The 22,564-nt window shown below is 48.2% G+C and overlaps 1 protein-coding gene across 3 annotated transcripts in view; it reads right to left on the bottom strand.

Moving 5' to 3' along the window:
- Positions 1-22,564, bottom strand: part of CCDC180 (coiled-coil domain containing 180) — a 597,826-nt gene that overhangs the window by 458,581 nt on the left and 116,681 nt on the right. The gene's annotated exons all lie outside the window — the stretch shown is intronic.

Raw genomic sequence — 22,564 nt, forward strand, 5'->3', positions numbered from 1 at the left:
ATGAGAGGTAGTGAAGGTGATAAGTATCCAAAGGTTCAAAGGTGAAAGCATCAGTTGATCGAGAAGTACATTAATGTGTCACGGCACCCGTGGCTTATGCAAAGGTGGACGTAGTTGAGTACTCCTTTTATGAATCTGGATACTAAGGAAGGACATGAAACAGGCTCTCCGTTCAGATGAATGTGATAAGCTGTTGTAGCGCTCAAATGAAATCGTAGCGAGGACGCAGCAAGGTCCTTGCTGAAAAGAGATGGAGACAGGAGATAAGCCGTTCAGGCGGTAAATTAGTGTGTTAAGAACCATTGATGTACACCAGGAAGTGTAGCGCAACTACTCTGTCTGGAAAATTGAGGCTAGGTGACAGCGTCTTTGATGACAATTATACATCTTGAAGGGAAAAAGAATTGTGTAAGCGCTGGTAAGGGATTCCTCCAAACTCCACACCGTGAGATGCAGAGAGGAGTGAAGAGGAGGTAGCAGTGTTCTCTTGTCCTGGGAAGAAGCCGTGGGCTGGCAGTCCGAGGAAGTGGGTTGTGGATTAATAGGTGTAGTGGGTAAACTATACCATGGTTGTCGTGGCCATATGGGCGGGATCAGGTGCAGAGCCGCTCGGTCTTGTATGCATCTCTGGATGGTCAAGAGATGAGTGGTATCGGAGGGGATGCATAGAGTAGCTTGTGTGACCCATCGATGAGAAAGGCGGCTAGAGTGAGTCGAACCGACTCGGATAAACAGAGCAAAAGTCCTCTATTATCCCGTCATTCTCTGTTGCAAAGAGATTGACGGTAGGGAGGCTCCAAACTGAGAAACTGCTTGAGTTACCTTTGGAGTCAGGTGTCATTCGTGGGGGCGAACAATTCTACTGAGTTAGTTCGCTCTTGAATTGAGAATCTCGGGTAAATAAGTGGCTTGTAGAGAGATGGACCTCTGGTAGGCCCATTCCAGAATGTGAACTGCCTCGTAGCAGGGGTTCCATGCACCGGATTGAGCGAAAGAAACAGGCGTGAAAGTCGACTGGGTGACAGAGTGCGCTTTGTAGTATGCTAGCACTAGCCCATTCCAGAATGTGAACTGCCTTGTAGCAGGGGTTCCGTGCACCGGATTTTTCACTCTGGTGTATAGAGAACATTGTCATCTAGGTATCCGTGTGAATCATGACTAGCTTCCTTTGTGGGAAGTCCTTGAAGGCTCGAAAGGGTGTGTTTACCTCCTTGAGCTTCAGAAGGTTTATGTGTAGTGTATGTTTACACGAAGTGCATGGACTTTGTGTTTGCCATTTATTCAAATGAATTGCCCATTCCTTGGAGGATGCATCTGTGGTGATATCACCTGATGTCGAAGGGTCGGAGAGGTGAGCGGTCGATAGTGTGAACGGGAGTAGCCACCATTATAGGTCCCTGTCTATGTTGCTGGGTAAGGAATGGGCGTGTCCAATGGATAAAGAAAATGAGTTCATTGGTGTTTGAGACCCGTTTTGTAGGCGGCGCATATTTTATTTATTTATTTATTTAAGGTTTTTTATATACCGGCATTCATGAAATGATCACATCATGCTGGTTTACAAATAAACAGGGGTGCAATAAATACATCAAAAACAGAAATAATGTGTTGAAGAAAGCAGTTACAATTAACAAGGACTATTGAACTGGCATATGTACTGAACATTATATTGAATATTGAATATTGAACTGGACTATTGAATATTGAATACTGGACTATTGAATATTGAACTATTGAATATTGAATATTGAACTGGAATATTGAATATTGAACTGGCATATGTAGGTGCATATGTGGAATTACGTAATGGCTGCCAACAAGTATCCTAGAATAGGTAGGAATTGGCAAGCTGGTATCGTGGTACTGTGATAAAGAGTTATAAATAGTATAAAGAGAGAGAGAGAGAAGCTCTCGGGTGAGGTAGGAAAGCCCTTTCCTGGAGTGTGGTGATGTAGACTCCCATAAACTGCAAAAGTTTGAAAGGTTCCAGCTTCAAGTTTTCGAAGGTGATCAGTAGTCCCAGATTGTCGAATCAAGAAATCGTGTGGGATTGGAGGCTAGTAGGAGCATTCATTGAGATAGGAAATATTTGTACCCTTTGTCGACGAGGGTGCACCTTCGCTACTGCCATGCATTTGTTGAAAACTCCTGGGGCAGAAGCAAGTTCAAATGGACGACCTTGTATTGGAAGTGATGGTTGTCCGCCCAGAAAACCGAGGGAAACAGTAGGAAGTAGGGTGCATGATATGCGAGCATATTCCCCCCCCCTTTTTTTTTTGTATCTGTAGTTCTTACAGGATAAGTCCCTGGTTAGGTGTCAAGTGGGAGTCGATGTAATGCAATTCTATTTTATTTAGCATTTGTTTATATACCGAGGTACAGCTGACATAGCCTTCACTCCGGTTTACATTACAACAAACCAGTTACATTTAAATTCATAACAGTGTGACAGAGAATGAGTCAGAACATTAACTTTAAAAAGTCAATAAATACATTGAACCATACATTGAACAATAGTTATTAGTGTAAGCAACACTTGAAGTAGACGGTTGAAACCGTTAAAGAGAAAAAAGGTTTCTGCAAGACAGGACGGAATACAGAAGGAGGGGATTGCTGGCATAAAAGGAACGTGAAGGTGGATATGAAAAAGATTATGTTCAGTTGTCATTAGGTGAGCAGCCATTGTACGACTGTGAGAGTAACCAATCTTTGAGATCTTTTTTAAAAGATTTAAAGTTTTCTTGCGAATTGAGGTGTTGAGGTAGTGCGTTCCATAATTTTGGGCCGATGATAGAGATGGCTCTGTTTCTAGTGGAGGATAATTTGGCTTGAGGTAAAGAAGGGACATCCAGCTGAACTTTATATGTAGATCTTGTTGTACGTGAAGATTTGTGTAGATGTATAATATTGTCCAGGGCAGAGTAGTCAGCTTTGTGAATTGATTTGTGTAGGATTGTGAGGACTTTGTACGCTATTCTTTTTTTAACTGGTAGCCATTGTAAGTTGTAGAGTACTGGGGATATATGGTCGGATTTTCTTTTACCAGACAGGATTCTGGCAGCTGCGTTTTGGAGTAACTGCAGAGGTCTTAATGTTGAATTAGGGAGGCCTATCAGAAGGGAGTTGCAGTAGTCCAAACTGGAGAAGATGAGGGCTTGAAGAACGGTTCTGAAATCCTGGGGTTTGGCTGGAACAGAAGTGGGCAATCTTCATCAGAGATGTGATGATGTCGGCCTTATGATTGTAAAAGAAAAAAAAACGACTGGGTTTTTTTTTTTTAACATATGTTGAGGATTCGGCGGTTGCTGTTTCTGGCGAGGCATCGTAGCATGCTGACATGATGCCTGTTGTTGATTAGTGTGTTGTCTCGATGGCTGGCGAGATGGAGGCTTATAATAGGAATGAGGCTTAAGGTTTTGTTTTTTTTGATCCTCGGCAGTGGGCTGAGGCTTAAGCCATGTGAACGGATCAGTGAACTGATGTTGGAATAAAATTTCTAGACTACATGGTAAAGGTTTCCATATGTCAGGAACCTCGTCTCTTATGGCGGTAGAATGCAACCATGTAAGACGTCTGGTTGTCTAGTCATTTGCTGAAGTTTTAGAAGAGACAGCCAAGCCTTCGGAAATGGATTACAGAAAGTGGCTCCATCCTTCTTCGAGGGAATGGCATGGAGGAGGAAAGTGGCGTCTGCTGAAGTTGTTGGAGATGCGGTTTTTGAGCCCGTACATTATGGAAAGGTATGCGTGATGGTTTGAAGGGAGGCCTTGAGCATTCCAGAGGAAAACTGTCTGGGGTAGATTTTATAATTTTGCATGAGTGCGTACTTTTGTTCGCGCACCAGGTGCGAACAAAAGTACGCTGGATTTTATAAGATTTTATAATCCGGTGTCGGCGCGCGCAAGGAGGTGCACATTTGTGCAACCTGCGCGCGCCGAGCCCAGCGCGCGCTGCCTGTTCCCTCCAAGGCCGCTCCGATTTCGGAGCGGCCTCGGAGGGAACTTTCCTTCGCCCTCCCCCCACCTTCCCCTACCTAACCCACCCCCCCGGCCCTATCTAAACCCCCCCTTACCTTTGTTGCACAATTTACGCCTGCTAAAAGCAGATGCAAATCTGCGCGCGCCAGCGGGCTGCTGGCGCGCCATCACCCAACCTGGGGGCTGGTCCGGAGGCCTCGACCACGCCCCCGGGCTGGCGCCACGCCCCCGGGCCCGCCCCTGCAATGCCGCGTCATGCCCCCGAAACGCCGCGTCATTTAGGACACGCCCCCGATACGCCCCTTTTACAAAGCCCCTGGTCGGTGCACCTGGCGCCTGCGCCTATGGTCAGGTCAACCGGCGCCTGTGGTCGGCACGTCTGGCGCCTGTGCCGATGGTTGGGGTGCTCGGCGCCTGCGGTCGGGGCGCCCGGCGCATCCGTTGGCAGTCGGGGCGCACATAGTGCCTGCATCGTTTAAGATGCTCCTTCGGCACTGCGGAGCAGTTCCTGCTTCCTTCATTGGTGTCCCATGGGCTCAACTCGGTGCCGGACCCGCTGAAACAGGAGGCTACTGAGGAGGCATAATAAGAAAACGGCAACGGCGTTCTTTCTTTCGGCAGCTGGTGAGTCAACGATGGCTGGAAAGCTTACCCCTCCCCTACTTGGTGCCAGCCCGGGTAAACCGGGGGGTTAACCAAGGAGACGAAGCTGAAGGCAGCAGTCGGCTGGGAGGGGGGAAGGGGTGCCCCGAGATGTTAAACAATCTCGTGAGGGCAGCTTCTGAGGAAGGTTTCTTTCCTTCTTGTGTGTTTGTTTTTTTTTTTAATCTTCTTCTTTCTTCTTTTCTATGAAGACCTCTATTTTTTATTTTTTTTATTTTTTTTAGATATAATATTGTGTTTTCTAAGTATAGTGAGGAGAAGTAGAGAGCTCCGCGCACTGTGTTGCGCGGAAAAAATCAGACTGGGGAATCTGAGGTAATCCTGTCAGGATACAGGAGGGAGGGAGTACCTAGCTAAAAGCCTTTGCTAGTCTTAGAGAGCTCCGCCATCTAGTGACACGGAGGACATACCCACACAGCATGGCTAATTCAGCTGCTTATCTACGTGAAAAATCCTGCTTTGCTGCATACAAGAGAAAAAGATGGGTCTCAATATCCATCCACAGTCCCACAAATATTCTGGAATAGAAAGGAGAAAGTGAATAATGTGAGCAGCTCTTCTAACATTGAGCCCAAATTTATAGTTCCAAACCAAATATTCTAATACCCAGTAGGCTGGCTAGAAAGCAGAGTTGCTTACCTGTAATAGGTGTTCTCCTAAGACAGCAGGATGTTAGTCCTCACAGATGGGTGAATACCAAACTACAGGCTGTTCCCAGAAACATATATAACCAACCTGCACCTAAAAAACAGGTGCCAACGGGCACTAAAAACAACTGCAGTGTGGTTGGGAAGACCAGGGGACAGCCTGGTCCCAAACTAAGGGCCGCAGATAGGAAGAGTTAGGTTTAAGCATGGAAGAGGTTGTGAAGGCCAGATTGGCCAAAGCTACTCCCTTGCTGACCATCGTTGTCCGAGCAGAAGTGGGCCGCGAACGTGTGAAGAAAACTCCACGTCGCAGCCCTGCAGATTTCGGCAACAGGAACCACCCATAAGTGGACCAGTGACACCACCATAGCCCTCAAAGAGTGAGCTTTGACCCAGCCTCCAAAGTGAAGGCCCACTTGGGCATAGCAGAAGGAGATAGAATCTGCTAGCCAATTGGACAGTGTCTGTTTGCCCACCACAACTCCTAATCTATTCTTATTGAAAGACATGAAGAGCTGAGTAGATTGCCTCTGGTCTGCTGTGCGTTCTAAATAGAAGGCTAAGGCCCTCTTGCAATCCAATGTGTGTAGAGTCAATTCGCCCTGGTGTGAATGGGGCCTCGGGAAGAAGATGGTCAGAACAATGGACTGATTGAGGTGGAAATCGGTCACCACCTTGGGCAGGAACTTGGGATGCATATAGAGGACCACCCAGACATGAAAGAATTTTGGTAGGGGGGTATGTAATCAAGGCCTGAAGCTCACTAACTCTGCGAACTGAAGTAATTGCCACCAGGAATAAAACTTTCCAAGTGAGAAACTTCAGATTACAGGAGTGCATAGGCTCAAAGGGAGGGCGCAGGAGCCATGCAAACACAACATTGAGGTTCCAGGACACAGGAGGCCGGGGGGGGGGGGGGGGGTTCAATTGAAGCAGGCCCCACATAAAATGACCTACTATGGGCTGAACAGAGATGGGCATGCCAGCGACACCTTGATGGTAAGCCCTAACAGTGCTCAGATGGACCCTGACCGAGGTGGTTTTAAGCCAGCCTCGGAGAGGTGCTACAAATAGTCCAAGAACCTTGGAATGGGGCAGGGGAATGGATCTAAGCCATTTCCTTCGCAGCAGACGGAAAACCTTCTCCACTTCAAATGGTAAGACTTCCTTATGGAAGACTTCCCGGAAGCAACCAGCATCTGAGACACGTCATCAGACAGGTCCAGGCCGTTAAGGCTAAAGCGTGGAGGTTGGGATGGCACAGCCTGCCCCAATCTTGTGTTATCAGATCGGGCGCAGTCCCCAGATTGATAGGATCTCTGATCTACAGGTCTTGGAGGAGTAGAAACCAAACTTTCCTGGGCCAGTACGGGGCCACGAGGATCATGGACCCCTGGTCCTGCTGGAGCTTCAAGAGAGTCTTCATGAATAGTGGAAGAGGAGGATATGCGTACAAGAGACCTGTGCCCCAATGACGGGCAAAGGCATCCGTCGCTGGAAGTCCGTCTGTCCTGAACAGGGAATAGAAATTGCTCACCTTGCAGTTCCACGAGGAGGCAAAGAGATCCACATCCGGAGTTCCCCACAGGTGGAAAATCCGGGCTGTCACTGCTGGATCCAGGGACCACTCGTGCGGCTGAAATGCATGGCTCAGGCGGTCCGCCACCATGTTCAGTGATGCGGCTAGATACCTCGTTCGCAGGGACATTCCCTGTTCCAGAGCCCAGGACCAAATCTGCACCGCCTCTTCCCTGCTTGTTGATGTACCACATTGCTACCTGATTCTCTGTCCGAATAAGGACTGCTTTGTGGGACAAGCGGTCTTGAAACACCCAAAGAGTGCAGCGAATCGCCCGAAGCTCCAGGATGTTTATCTGGCATAGAGATTCCGAAGCCGTCCACCATCCCTGAGTGTGGCGGTTGTCTACATGGGCAGCCCACCTGGTGGTAAGAACTACCTAAGGTGGGGAAGCCTGAAACGGGATCCCCTGTTCCAGATTGGAAAGGTTCTCCCATCAGGACAGGGAGACCTGCAGAAGTGGCATGATGGAGACATGTGCCTCGAGGTCCTGGGATACCTGCTGCCATTGTGACAGTAATGTCCATTGCACTTTTCGCATGCAAAGGCTGGTGAATGGAGTGACATGGACAGAGGCAGCCATGTGGCTCAACAGATGACAGGAACCTGCTGACTGCTGCACACTGTGCTCACCAGCGAAGGCAGTGTTGTGAGTGAAGTGTTTAGTGGACCCTTCGGCCGACCTGTGAGAGACTGGGGAGAGATGTACTATAGTCTCTGTAGTATGACAGGTCGGGAGGCGGATACCAGGCAGGAGCAGGAGGTGAGGTTCACCCTGGAAGCCGGTACTCCCCCGGGAGGAGCCCGTAGGAGTCCAGCCGCTGGGACTTAGGTGATTCACCCTGGAAGCCGGTACTCCCCCGGAAGGAGCCCGTAGGAGCCCGGCCGCTGGGACTTAGGCGATCACTGAAGCTGGAGCTGAAGCAGGCAGGCAGGGTTTTGGTGACAGGCAGGAACTGAAGCTGGAGCTGAAGCAGGCAGGCAAGGTTCTGGTGACAGGCAGGAACTGAAGCTGGAGTTGAAGCAGGCAGGCAGGGTTCTTGTGACAGGCAGGAACTGAAGCAGGCTTGGACTGAAGCAAGCAGAAACTGGAGCAGAACTGGCTACTGGAACCAGACAGGAGCTGAGGCAGGACTGGCTACTGGAACCAGACAGGAGCTGAAGCGGAACTGGCTACTGGAACCAGACAGGAGCTGAAGCAGAACTGGCTACTGGAACCAGACAGGAGCTGAGGCAGAACTGGCTACTGGAACCAGACAGGAACTGAAGCGGAACTGGCTACTGGAACCAGACAGGAGCTGAAGCAGAACTGGCTACTGGAACCAGACAGGAACTGAGGCAGAACTGGCTACTGGAACCTGGAACCAAGCTGGAACTGAAGCAAAACAGGTTACTGCAAGCATGCCAGACAAAAGCAAGACTTGAGCACGGAAAAACACAAGTCTCAGGCAGGAACGGAGTCGCTAACGCAATAGTGCACTCCGGGGCACGGAGCAACTGAGAACCGCAAGGAACCCCATTGCAAGGCAAAGTCCTGGGCTCCGCGGTGGCCTTACATAGGCCGCGGCATCTGACGTCATCGGTGGGGCTGAACTTCCAGTGGCGGGAAATGGCCTTCATAAGTGCAGATTGTGCGCGCCTAGGGAGAAGGCGTCCAGGTAGGGCTTCTCGGCGGCGTCTCCCCCGCGGGGATGCGGCGAAACAGGCCGCAGACCCTAGGAGACGGACCGGGGCCAAGGAGGTAAGGGGCCAGTCGCGGCTGCCGCAACTGGGACCACAACAGGCAGGGCCAGAGCACAATCGTGGGGCAAGATCACTTTGCCCTGACTCGTGTCCAGTCTGGCTCCTATAAAGTCCAGACGGCGAGATGGGCAGAGGTGCGACTTTGGGTAATTGATGACAAATCCCAGAGACCGCAGCACTCACATAGTCAGATTCAGGGCACACAGCGTTCCCTGCTGGGAGGCACTTTTGATCAGCCAATTCACCAAGAAGGGGAACACATGTACCTCTTGATATCTGAAGTACACCGCCACCACTGCCAGGCACTTGGTGAAGACCCGAGGGGCTGAGGCCAAACCAAACAGCAGTACTCGATATTGGTAATGAGCTGTTGTGGTTCCGGCCCGCAGAGGTCCGCAGCCGGCCACTTCCCTCACCTCAAGACAGCTCCGGGGACCGCGGCGCTCCATTCAGGCCTCGCTAGGCCCTTCCCGCAGCCTCCCTTGTCGAGGGAGACGCCGCCGATACTCTGCAGCTGGCCCCGCCCCCTAGGCGTGTGTGCACGCAGGGGTTCAGCATTTAAAGGGACCAGCACGGGAATTCAGCACCACCCTGGGGATGACGTCAGACGCACTCAGGGTTCTTAACCCTGCAACTAGCTCCATTTCTTGCCTTGCAACGAGGTTTACTCCTTGGAGTGTGCTAGTTGCTGTTCCTGCCTTGTTCCCCTTCCAGCTCTTCGGACAGTCCTCTGGCTTCTGACTCCGGCTCGTCCTCTGGCTTCTGACTTCGGCTCGTCCTCTGGTATCCTGCTCGCTGCCTGTCTCAACCTCGGTTCATCTTCAGTCTCTGCTGTCAGCTGCCTGCCTAGAATCCTGGTTTGTTCTTCTTCCTGCTCTTTGTCCTCTGGACTGCTCCGTCCAGGAGGCCTCGCCTCAGTCCAAGTGGCTCGGGTCCTCACGGGCCCCTCCTGGGGGGACCTCAGGCTTCCAGTGGTGAAGTTCCGGTTGGCCTCCTGGTTCCAGATTCTCCTCGCCTCTGTCTTCCGGGACTACTCTTCGGATACTCGTTCTCAGGAGACCGCACATAAGTCCAAGCGGCTTGGGTCCTCATGGGCTCCTCCTGGGGGGGACCTTGGGCTTCCATTGGTGAAGATTCGGCTGGTCTCCTAGTTTGGACCACCTCCAGGCTACAACCTCCACTGTGGGCCTTCCCACGGTGCGCCATCATCAGTTCTAGTCGGCTCAAGGGTCCACGAATCCAACAGTTTGCAAGGCCATGGACCCGGCAGACTTGGCCGGCCTACAGGCCATTCTCAGAATTGCCCAGCAGCTGCAACAGCAGCAGCACTGCCTAGATGCCCTGACGGCGACAGTGGAGAGGCTGGCCAACTGTTTGAAAGCCGCGCCTTCGGCAGTGCCTCCTGCTCTGGTTTCCATGCCTAGTCCCGGACCTGCGGCCTCCACACAACTGCCTGTGCTGCCCAGATACACAGGGGAAGCGAAAAAATGCCGTGGGTTCCTCAATCAATGCTTCATACGTTTCACATTACTGCCTTCTCATTTCCGACTGACTTGGTTAAAACCAGCTACATCGTGTCTTCGCTAGATGGGAAGGCTCTGGCCTGGGCCTCTCCATTATGGGAACGTAACGATCCCATTCTTGGAAACCTGCAACAGTTCGTGTCCACATTCCGACACATCTTCAATGAGCCTGCCCACAAATCCACAGCAGTTGCCGAGTTACTCCAATTATGCCAGGGCTCTCGTTCCCTTGCTGAATACGTGGTCGAGTTCCGCACACTGGCCACCGAGCTGGACTGGAGGGATGACAGCCTTTACAGAATTTTCTTGGAGGGATTGTCTTCACGTCTCAAGGACGAGCTAGCAGCAAGGGACCTTCTGGACGACCTAGACAGCATGACCGATCTGGCAGGAAGGGTCGACTGTCGACTCCAACAATGGTTCCGTGAGGGGAGATCAGGTCGTAGACCAGGTAACCTGGGATCTACGTCTTCTCGACCTTTGTCCTCCTCCTCCGCTTCTTCCAGTAACCAAGGGGCGGAACCCATGCAGTTAGAATGGGTTCCCTTTTCCAAGAAGAAAGGAGATGACGACGCTCTCTAGGCCTGTGCCTATACTGTGGCAACAAGGGACACTTCCTTGCCCAATGTGGTGAGCGGCCGGGAAACGCCAGAACCAAGGTATCATCGGGGAGCTGACCCTAGGTAACACTAATTCCGCTTCCCAATGTACTGTACCAGTTACCCTTGAATTCCCTGGAGGTGCTTTCGACACGCTGGCTTTGGTTGACTCAGGAGCTGGAGGGAATTTCATCCTCGCCGATCTCGTTCAGCAGTTACAGCTTGCCGTACAACCCCGATTTCCTCCATTCCGAGTTTCTTCGATTCACGGCACCCCCCTCCCGGGGAGTATTTCCACCAGCACTAAGCCCTTGACTTTACGTACAGTCTCCTACACACTGAAAAAATTTTGTTTCTTATACTGGAGAGATCCATTCACCCTATTATCTTGGGCTTGCCTTGGCTTCAGAAGCACTCCCCAGTCATCCGCTGGGATACCCTTCAAATCGCATCTTGGAGTTCATCCTGTTTCACCTCCTGCCTGGCGACAATTCCTCGGCCCAGTGTGCCACTTCTGACCACGCCAGTGGCTGTTCCGCCATACTACCTGGATTATCTAGATGTCTTCTCGAGGAGAAGGCCAAGCTTCTCCCTGAACATCGGCCCTTTGATTGTGCCATAAACTTGGTGCCTGGCACCACACCTCCCAAAGGGCTGGTATACCCCTTGTCACTTCCGGAGATTCGAGCCATGTCCAGTTACATTCAGGAGAATTTAGAGTGGGGCTTCATCTGGCCTTCTACTTCTCCTGCCGGAGCCGGATTCTTCTTTGTTGCGAAGAAAGCTGGGTCCTTCAGACCCCGTATAGATTACCGTGGCCTCAACGCCATCACACAATGCGGCAGATATCCTTTGCCATTGATTCCCGAACTTCTAGACCGGCTGCAAGGATCTGGACCTCCGGGGTGCGAATAACCTAGTGAGGATACAACCCGGTGATGAGTGGAAAACCGCGTTCAACATTGTCCCTGTGAGGGAGTCGGTTGGACCATTAGATGACCGAGGGGTTTAAAGGGGCTCTTAGGGAAGATACGGCCATTGCAGAAAGACTAAATGAATTTTTTGCTTCCGTGTTTACTAATGAGGATGTTGGGGAGATACCAGTTCCAGAGATGGTTTTCAGGGGTGATGAGTCAGACGAACTGAACGAAATCACTGTCAACCTGGAAGATGTAGTAGGCCAGATTGACAAACTAAAGAGTAGCAAGTCACCTGGACCGGATGGTATGCATCCTAGGATACTAAAGGAACTAAAAAATGAAATTTCTGACCTATTAGTTAAAATTTGTAACCTATCATTAAAATCATCCATTCTACCTGAAGACTGGAGGGTGGCCAATGTAACCCCAATATTTAAAAAAGGCTCCAGGGGCGATCCGGGTAACTATAGACCAGTGAGCCTAACTTCAGTGCCGGGCAAAATAGTGGAAACTATCCTCAAGATCAAAATTGTAGAGCATATAGAAAGACATGATTTAATGGAACACAGTCAACACGGATTTACCCAAGGGAAGTCTTGCCTAACAAACCTGCTTCATTTTTTTGAAGGGGTTAATAAACATGTGGATAAAGGTGAACCGGTAGATGTAGTGTATTTGGATTTTCAGAAGGCATTTGACAAAGTCCCTCATGAGAGGCTTCTACGAAAACTAAAAAGTCATGGAATAGGAGGCGACATCCTTTCGTGGATTACAAACTGGTTAAAAGACAGGAAACAGAGAGCAGGACTAAATGGTCAATTTTCTCAGTGGAAAAGGGTAAACAGTGGAGTGCCTCAGGGATCTGTACTTGGGCCGGTGCTTTTCAATATATATATAAATGATCTGGAAAGGAATACGACTAGTGAGGTTATCAAATTTGCGGATGATACAAAATTATTCAGAGTAGTTAAATCACAAACAGACTGTGATACATTACAGGAGGACCTTGCAAGACTGGAAGATTGGGCATCCAAATGGCAGATGAAATTTAATGTGGACAAGTGCAAGGTGTTGCATATAGGGAAAAATAAGCCTTACTGTAGTTACACGATGTTAGGTTCCATATTAGGAGCTACCACCCAAGAAAGAGATCTAGGCGTCATAGTAGATAATACATTGAAATCGTCGGCTCAGTGTGCTGCAGCAGTCAAAAAAGTAAATAGAATGTTAGGAATTATTAGGAAGGGAATGGTTAATAAAACGGAAAATGTCATAATGCCTCTATATCGCTCCATGGTGAGACCACACCTTGAATACTGTGTACAATTCTGGTCGCCGTATCTCAAAAAAGATATAGTTGCAATGGAGAAGGTACAGAGAAGGGCAACCAAAATGATAAAGGGGATGGAACAGCTCCCCTATGAGGAAAGGCTGAAGAGGCTAGGGCTTTTCAGCTTGGAGAAGAGACGGCTGAGGGAAATATAATAGAGGTCTTTAAGATCATGAGAGGTCTTGAACGAGTAGATGTGACTCAGTTATTTACACTTTCGAATAATAGAAGGACTAGGGGGCATTCCATGAAGTTAGCAAGTAGCACATTTAAGACTAATCGGAGAAAATTCTTTTTCACTCAACGCACAATAAAGCTCTGGAATTTGTTGCCAGAGGATGTGGTTAGTGCAGTTAGTGTAGCTGGGTTCAAAAAAGGTTTGGATAAGTTCTTGGAAGAGAAGTTCATTAACTGCTATTAATCAAGTTTACTTAGGGAATAGCCACTGCTATTAATTGCATCAGTGGCATGGGAAGTTCTTGGTGTTTGGGTAATTGCCAGGTTCTTGTGGCCTGGTTTGGCCTCTGTTGGAAACAGGATGCTGGGCTTGATGGACCCTTGGTCTGACCCAGCATGGCAATTTCTTATGTTCTTAACATGAGAGATGGGCATTATGAGTACCTAGTCATGCCATTCGGCTTATGCAATGCCCCTGCGGTTTTCCAGAACCTAATGAATGAAGTGTTAAGGGATATGTTGCACACTTCCGTCATAGTATATCTAGACGTTGAACTGATCTATTCCAAGGATCTGGCCACGCACTGTCTGAACATTCGACAAGTGCTACAAAAACTTCGAGACAACCGTCTCTTTGCCAAATTGGAGAAGTGCCAGTTTGACCAAGAATCCCTGCCCTTCCTTGGATATATTGTGTCTTCCACGGGCTTTCACATGGATCCAGATAAAGTAGCGGCTATCAAGGAATGGCCTTGACCAGTGGGGGTTAAGGCTCTGCAATGCTTCCTTGGGTTCGCCAACTTTTACCGCCAGTTTATACCGCATTACTCCTAGATGGTAGCCCCGCTCACCGCCCTTACCAAGAAAGGAGCAGATGCCAAATGGTGTTGGAACCCACGAGAGAAGGAGCTATACTCGACTTAGTGCTCACTAATGCAGATAATGTCTCAGATGTCCAGGTGGGCGCCCACCTCAGCAGCAGTGATCATCAAACGGTATGGTTTAATATCACTAAAATAATAGGGAAAAGAACCACAAAGACCCGAGTTTTACAGTTCAAAAACACAGACTTTGAGGAAATGGGGAACTACCTGGAGGAAGAACTTAAAGGATGGGAGAACGAGAGAGATGTGGATCAGCAGTGGACCAATCTAAAAGGAGCAATCACCAAGGCAACTGCTCTATATGTTAGAAATGTAAAGAAAAGCAAAAGAAAACTGAAACCTATCTGGTTCTCAATGGAGGTGGCTGACAAAATTAAAGCTAAAAGAACAGCATTCAAGAAATATAAAGGATCCCAAAGGGAGGAGCACAAAGAAGAATATTTGTATCAACTGAGGGAGACAAAGAAATTAATCAAGTTGGCAAAGAGTCAAGCGGAAGAGAGGATTGCCAAGGAGATAAAAAATGGTGACAAAACATTCTTCAGATACATCAGCGAAAAGAGAAAGGTCCAAAGTGGTATAGTGAAATTGAAAGGTGGTAATGATCAATGTGTAGAGAGAGACGAAGAAATGGCAGAAATATTAAACGAATACTTCAGCTCTGTGTTCACTAAAGAAGACCCTGGAGAAGGACCATCTCTAAACAACAAGAAACTGGAGGGAAGGGGAATAGATGAAAATCCTTTTACAGTAGAAAATGTGTGGGAAGAACTAAAGAACCTGAAAGTGGACAAAGCCATGGGGCCTGATGGGATTCATCCAAGGATATTGAGGGAGCTCAGAGATGTTCTGGCGGGTCCGCTGTGTGACCTGTTCAATAGATCCCTAGAAACGGGAGTGGTGCCGAGTGATTGGAGAAGAGCGGTGGTGGTCCCGCTTCACAAGAGTGGGAACAGGGAAGAGGCAGGCAACTACAGACCGGTTAGCCTCACTTCAGTGGTGGGAAAAGTAATGGAGTCACTGCTGAAAGAGAGAATAGTCAACTATCTACAGTCTGGAGAATTGATGGACCAGAGGCAGCATGGATTCACCAGGGGAAGATCCTGTCAGACAAATTTGATTGACTTTTTTGACTGGGTAACCAAGGAATTGGATCAAGGAAGAGCACTAGATGTCATCTACTTGGATTTCAGCAAAGCTTTTGATACGGTTCCGCACAGGAGACTGGTGAATAAAACGAGAAGCTTGGGAGTGAGTGCCGATGTGGTGACCTGGATTGCAAATTGGTTGACGGACAGAAAACAATGTGTGATGGTAAATGGAGCCTTCTCTGAAGAGAGAGCGGTTTTAAGTGGTGTGCCGCAAGGATCGGTGTTGGGACCGGTCCTGTTCAATATCTTTGTGAGCGACATTGCAGACGGGATAGAAGGTAAGGTTTGTCTTTTTGCGGATGACACTAAGATCTGCAACAGAGTGGACACGCCGGAAGGAGTGGAGAGAATGAGACGGGATCTAAGGAAACTGGAAGAGTGGTCGAAGATATGGCAGCTGAGATTCAATGCCAAGAAGTGCAAAGTCATGCATATGGGGAGTGGAAATCCGAATGAACTGTACTCAATGGGGGGGGAAAGGCTGATGTGCACGGAGCAGGAGAGGGACCTTGGGGTGATAGTGTCTAATGATGTGAAGACAGCGAAACAATGTGACAAGGCGATAGCAAAAGCCAGAAGAATGCTGGGCTGCATAGAGAGAGGAATATCAAGTAAGAAAAGGGAAGTGATTATTCCCTTGTACAGGTCCTTGGTGAGGCCTCACCTGGAGTACTGTGTTCAGTTCTGGAGACCGTATCTACAAAAAGACAAAGACAAGATGGAAGCAGTACAGAGAAGGGCGACCAGGAAGGTGGAGGATCTTCATAGGATGACGTACGAGGAGAGATTGAAGAATCTAAATATGTACACCCTGGAGGAGAGGAGGAGCAGAGGTGATATGATACAGACTTTCAGATACTTGAAAGGTTTTAATGATCCAAAAACAACGACAAACCTCTTCCGTAGGAAAATAATCAGCAGAACCAGGGGTCACGATTTGAGGCTCCAGGGAGGAAGATTCAGAACCAATGTCAGGAAGTATTTCTTCACGGAGAGGGTGGTGGATGCCTGGAATGCCCTTCCGGAGGAAGTGGTGAAGACCAGAACTGTGAAAGACTTCAAAGGGGCGTGGGATAAACACTGCGGATCCATAAAGTCAAGAGGCCGCCAATGAAGAGTGGGTGACTCGCCAGAATGATGGCTATTGACACAATACCCTTATTAAATAAACATACACATGCTTACTGTGACTCCTACATCGCTCTAAGCTTCAACAGCAAGAGGTAATGGAAAAAAAGGATTTGCACTCATAAAGAGGGGAGTAGCTGGCTTGTTACGGCGGTTACTACCCCAAACCAAATATGCCTGATACTTCACTTTCAATGCATATACAGCATAGCTCTCTGCTTCAATGACAGGGGAGAAGAATAACTGATACTTCACACATCCAGCAGAGCTCTCTGCTACAACGGCAAAGGAGAAGAAAAAGGGTTCACACTCAAAACGCGGGGAGTAGCTGGCTTGTTACGGCAGTTACTACCCCAAACCAAATGTGCCTGATACTTCACTTTCCATGCATATCCAGCATGGTTCTCTGCTGCATCGGCATGGGAGAAAGACTGATACATCACGCATTTCCAGCATAGCTCTCTGCTTCAACGGCAGGGGGAAAAAAAAAAAAAACAAAAACAAAAACAAAAAACTGATGCTTCACGCATATCCTGCATAGCTTCAACGACAGGGGTGAAGAAAAAAAAGGATTCGCAATCACAAAGCGAGGAGTAGCTGGCTTGTTACGGCGGTTACTACCCCAACCAAATGTGCCTGATACTTCACTTTCAATGCATATCCAGCATGGCTCTCTGCTTCTACAGCAGGGGAGAAGAAAAAAAAAAACCAACAAGAGCTGTACAACATAGTCTAGGTAAAACAAATAAGCATGGGTGTAGCTTGCTTATCGCGGCGGTTACTGCCCCTACTACCCCTAACTAATCAAGCTAGATATTTCACTTGCATGCAGCTCCATCACTGCTCTCTACATTAATGGTGGGGGTGGAAGGGGAATAGAACAAGGAGCTAAGAGTAACAGATAAGAATGAGAGAAAAAATGTGTGAGGCTTGCTGGGCAGACTGGATGGGCCATTCGGTCTTCTTCTGCCGTCATTTCTATGTTTCTATGTTTCTATTGGTCTCCAGCGGTGCAAAGTGCCTTCCAGGAGCTGAAGACAGCCTTTCTTCGGGACGTATGCCTCCACCCAAGGAAGCATTGCAGAGCCTTAACATTCAGGAAAAGACTCAAAACGTAGTTATTTAAGAAAGCCTTTCCAGACCCCAACTGAACCTTAACTCACCATTAACAGACTCTCAGACTTTACCTTAACACGGTAAACAATAACATTGGAAAATTCCATAATTTAGTAAATACCAAAATTTTGTAAATTTTGTTCTTTCTGTTAAATTCCTATCTCCTTTTCTCTGCTCCCAGTTGTGTATTTCCCTGTTTTATTGTAACTGCAACTTTTAGTTCAGCACCTGTTAATATTTTTATTGTATCTTCTTTTGACACCCCTTTGTTAATTGTAAACTGGCATGATGTGATACCTATCGCAAATGCCGGTATAGAAAAACACAAAATAAATAAATAAAAATAAATCATCCAGACCCACAGCGTCAATTTATTGTGGAGGTTGATGCATCGGACCTTGCGGTAGGAGTGGACCTAAGCCAAATATCCAGTAAAGGCAAATCCTTGCCATGCTCCTACTTCTCTTGGAAGTTCTCACCCGCCGAGAAGAATTACGGTATAGGGGATAAGGAGCTGTTGGCCATTAAGCTGGCATTTGAAGAATGGCGTCAGTGGCTAGAAGGCGCCCAACATCCTGTTATTGTCTATAGAGATCACAAGAACCTAGAGTTTCTGTGCTGAGCTCAATGCCTCAACCCACAACAAGCTCGATGGTCCCTGTTTTTTAGCCGGTTCAACTTTCTCCTCCGCTACAGACCAGCATTTAAGAACGTTTGGGCAGACACCCTCTCTCGCACTAATGAAACTGAGGATACCCCCAATCCAACTCAATACATCCTAGACCCTGCCAAGGTCTTCCTTGCAGCTTCACAGGCGGTTCCCATGGGTAAGACAGTAGTGCTGGCTCGCCTGCGCAAGAAAGTATTATCATGGGCTCACGACTCTTAGACCGCAGGTCATTCTGGAGTCACTCGGACCTTGGAACTGTTGACCGAATACTACTGGTAGCCTCAGGTAAAGAAGGACGTTCGTCTATATGTCAGTTCCTGTCCTATTTGTGCTCGACAAAAACCCTTGCCTGGCCTTCCCTGGGGTCTCCTCCAACCGTTACCCATTCCAACAGAGCCGTGGACCCATCTGTCCACAGACTTCATAGTGGACTTCCCACCCTCAGAAGAGAAAACCGTGATATGGGTCACGGTTGATAGAATTTCGAAAATGGCTCACTTTGTGTCTCTAACCAAGCTGCCGACCGTGCCCGAACTTGTGCAACTCTTCACTCAGCATATCTTTCGTCTCAGTGGACTCCCCCTCAGTGGACTCCCCCTCCATGTTGTCTCAGACAGAGGTTCGCAGTTCACGGCCAAATACTGGAGAGCGCTCTGCAAAAGGTTTGGGGTCAAATTAGACTTTACCACGGCCTTTCACCCACAAGGCAACGGCCAAGCGGAACGTACAAACCGAACTTTAAAAGCGTTACTTCGAGCCTTTGTAGGGCACGAACAAAATGACTGGGTGTCTTTACTGCCGTGGGCAGAATTTTCCTATAACCACCATCGACATTCTGCCACCAATATGTCCCCCTTCCAATTGGTATACGGGAAACAACTCCGACCTCCTCTACCCTTGCCTCTGATGGTTCCGTCTCTGGCAGCGCAACTCACAGCTCGACAGTTACGTGATCTTTGGAGGTCAACTCAGGAGAAATTATGACAGACATCTGCTACCGCAAAAAAACAAGCAAACTGCGACGCCCTGCTCCTGTATTTCTCCCCGGAGATAAGGTGTGGTTGAGCACCAAGAACATTCACTTACGGATCCCCTCCATGCACCTGGCTCCTAAGTACATCGGACCGTGCGCCATAACAGAGCAAGTAGGCGCTGTTTCCTACCGTCTACGTCTCCCGTCCACATTAAAGATTCATAATGTCTTCCACGTGTCTTTACTCAAGCCTTTGGTCTTGTCAGCTTTCCACAACAAACCCCCTGAATCCACCAAACCTTCAGCTGAGGAGGACATCATTTATCAAGTAAAAGAGGTATTAGACGTCCGTTTCTATCACAGACGATGGGAGTATCTTCTTTCCTGGGAGAGGTATGGCCCTGAGGAGAATACTTTGGAGCCGGCCTCCAACATTCTGGATAAGACTCTTCTTCGCCAGTTTCATTTTGACTACCCTGCTAAGCCTCGGGGTACTGCTGTAGTTCTGGCCTGCGGAGGTCCGCAACTGGCCACTTCCCTCACCTCAAAACAGCTCCGGGGACCGCAGCACTCCATTCAGGCCTTGCTAGGCCCTTCCCGCGGCCTCCCTCCTCGAGGGAGATGCCACCGATGCTCTGCAGCTGGCCCCACCCCTCACCCGCACATCGACAAACTGAAGAACTTCCAGCATCTTGTGTCGAGCGTCCTCCTCTGTGAGGAGTTAGAAGGGAATGGCTTTGGCCATGGCCCGGACAAATCCCGCAAAGGAGAGGTCTTCTGGTGGAGACCTGTGTCTCTCATCCAGTGGTGAAGGCTCCAAGAGGAGGTCACTGGAGTCCTTAGAAGAGGAGTCCAAAGTATCATCTCCCCAGGGGTCAAAGAGGCCCTCCGCCTCGCTAAGTTCCCTAGGGGGCCTGCTCATGTGGGCCCTATCAAAGCCACTTGGCTTGGGCACTGAGGGTACCGAGGGCAGCAAAGGCATTGATGGTAGGGAGGTTCCCAAAGCCCCAGGCACGGGCTCAGGGAACAATGGCCATGGGACCAAAGGACCCGAGGGTGCTGGTGGCTGCAGCATATATTTCTCCTTGGAAGACCCGATAACAGGAAACACTCTGGAAGAGGGTATTGGTGGCTGCTGGGGTACCGAAGGTACCCCGGGCACTGGTTACGTTGGAAGGAAACAGAGAAGGACATCCAGATGCTCTAGCAGGGATGCCAACAGAGAAAGCGCAGGGTCCAGCACAAGTATGGGGGCTGGTGCTAGGGGCAGTTTGATGCCCTAAAGGCCTCAGAGCACCGTACTCTTTACTCTGTGTTCCAACTCCTCCTGGAAGTCAGGGGAAGCCAGGACTGATGAAGGGAGAAGAGGCGTCACCGAGCTTCCTCAGAACTCCGAGGAGGCTCGGTGCCCGGCACCGATATTGGTGGGGAACGCCTGGGACTCCCGGGTTTATTGGAGGATGGGGCCTCCGCACCACAGGGTCACTTCGGTGGCAGCACGGCAGCTGCCGATGCTGCACAGGATCCAGAGCCATGTGCCGATGGCAACCGGTGACGGTGCTTTCAGCATTTCCCTCGATGCTCGGCCCAGTCTTTCCCCGGCACCAAGGACACTGAAGATCCCGATGCTTTGAGAGTGTTGGCGACAGGGAGGGCCTATCACCGGCTCGTCTTTCTCAGGACAATCCTGCCGGGGTTGTAGAGAGGGACAAGGTTCAGCTTAGTCGTTGTCCCCCAGCCCCCTGCATCAAGTTCCTGAAGAGTTCACTATTGAAATGTAAATAATCATATCTCTGTTTACTGTAAATTCCACTAAGTTCCTCCCTGCGCCTTCATGTTTTGTTAATTGTTCAGCAAATAAGTATTAATTGTTAATTGTTTAACTGTTCAATGTAAACCGCCAACGAGGCGATAGTTTTCTTCCTTGTAAACCGGTGTGATATGTATATTATACAGGAACATCCAGTATATAAAATCCAAAAATAAATAAATACATTAAATAAATAAATAAATAAATAAATAAATAAGGTATCTAAGGGCTCCCCTCAGCCCCAGGTGTCGACGTCCCTGATGCTGGTGTGGATGGAGTAGACTTTAGAATCAAAAGCTTCTCCATTTTGTCCAGCTGAGCATGATGGCCTTTTGAGGTCATCTGATCGCGCAGCTGACACCCTTGGACATTGTGCAATGCCCCCAGGCAAAGGATGCAGACTTCAGTAATCGACATGGTCCATGGGTACTGGGGGCACCGCTGAAAACCAGACAATGCCATGAAAAATAACCGGCAAGTGGTTGATGTCTGGCAGCACCCTAGAAGCAACAACGTCGAGAATCAACTGCAAGGAGGCAAAAAGAGAAAAAATACTACACCGCTGAGGGGCATCGATCATAGAAGGGGGACCTGATACTGAAAAAAACAAGAAATTCTGAATAAGAAAAACTTTGAAGAGCAGAGCTCCAAAACTGTGAGGCAACTAACACCGTGGAAAAAATGAGACTGAAGGGGACCCCGCATGGACGCGTGGATAGTGGCATGCTGGGCATGCTCAGTGTGCTAATCAAAGTTTCTAGAAACTTTGACAAAAGTTTTCCGTGCCGGGCTCCCTCTGTTGATGTTACCCATCTGTGAGGTCTACCATCCTGCTTGACCTAGGAGAATCTCCTTATCTTACTCTTCAGTACAACCAAAATGTAAAATAAATCAGGGAGACTATCTACATATAATCTGGTCATGTAGAGATATTTAAAAAGTTTGGAACGCCAACACTTGCTTTAGAAGCTGTTTATGTCACAAGCAGATCCCACTAAAAATAATTATAATATTGCAAATCACATCTAATCTGGACCAATGAAATATTCTATAGTAAGGCTTATGCTTTCAGTTTACAAATGCCCTGCTGTAAATTGGAAACAAATTAACCTCATTGTCCATCAACAGGTAGCTACAGGAACTAAGATAGATTTCAGTTCTTGAAAAACACAACACATAAAAATGTTGACAGAAGAACTATTGGTTAATATGGGAGCTATTACTAGACTGGGATGCAACTCCAGGACTACATAATGTGGTGGGAAGGGAAGGGATGAGGGTTTATAATATGCTGTATTAGATTAATGTAAGAGATATCTTTTATGCAAAAAAATATATTCACAATGGATTTGAGTGAAATGTTTAAATAACAGTTTAATGCACATATAGTTTTTTTATTTAGAGAGCACAGCTTCAGATGCTAATTCTTAATCACATTTAATTTATTTTTAATCACTTTTGTAATACTGTAATGTGTTTATTGTTTTCAAATGCATATTACATCATGTGTGTAAAACTCAATAAACAGAAGTCCCCTCTAGCCCAAAAAAGATAAATATGCTAAAATCTAAACAGAGTATTCAGTTTATGAGAATATCTTTCAGCTACAGGAATAAAGGTACAAAATAGTCCCTATCGTCCTTCCTACCTTAACTCCTAATTGAGAAGCTATTT

The sequence above is a fragment of the Rhinatrema bivittatum genome, chromosome 8 (assembly GCF_901001135.1).
Source record: "Rhinatrema bivittatum chromosome 8, aRhiBiv1.1, whole genome shotgun sequence".
NCBI lineage: Eukaryota > Metazoa > Chordata > Amphibia > Gymnophiona > Rhinatrematidae > Rhinatrema > Rhinatrema bivittatum.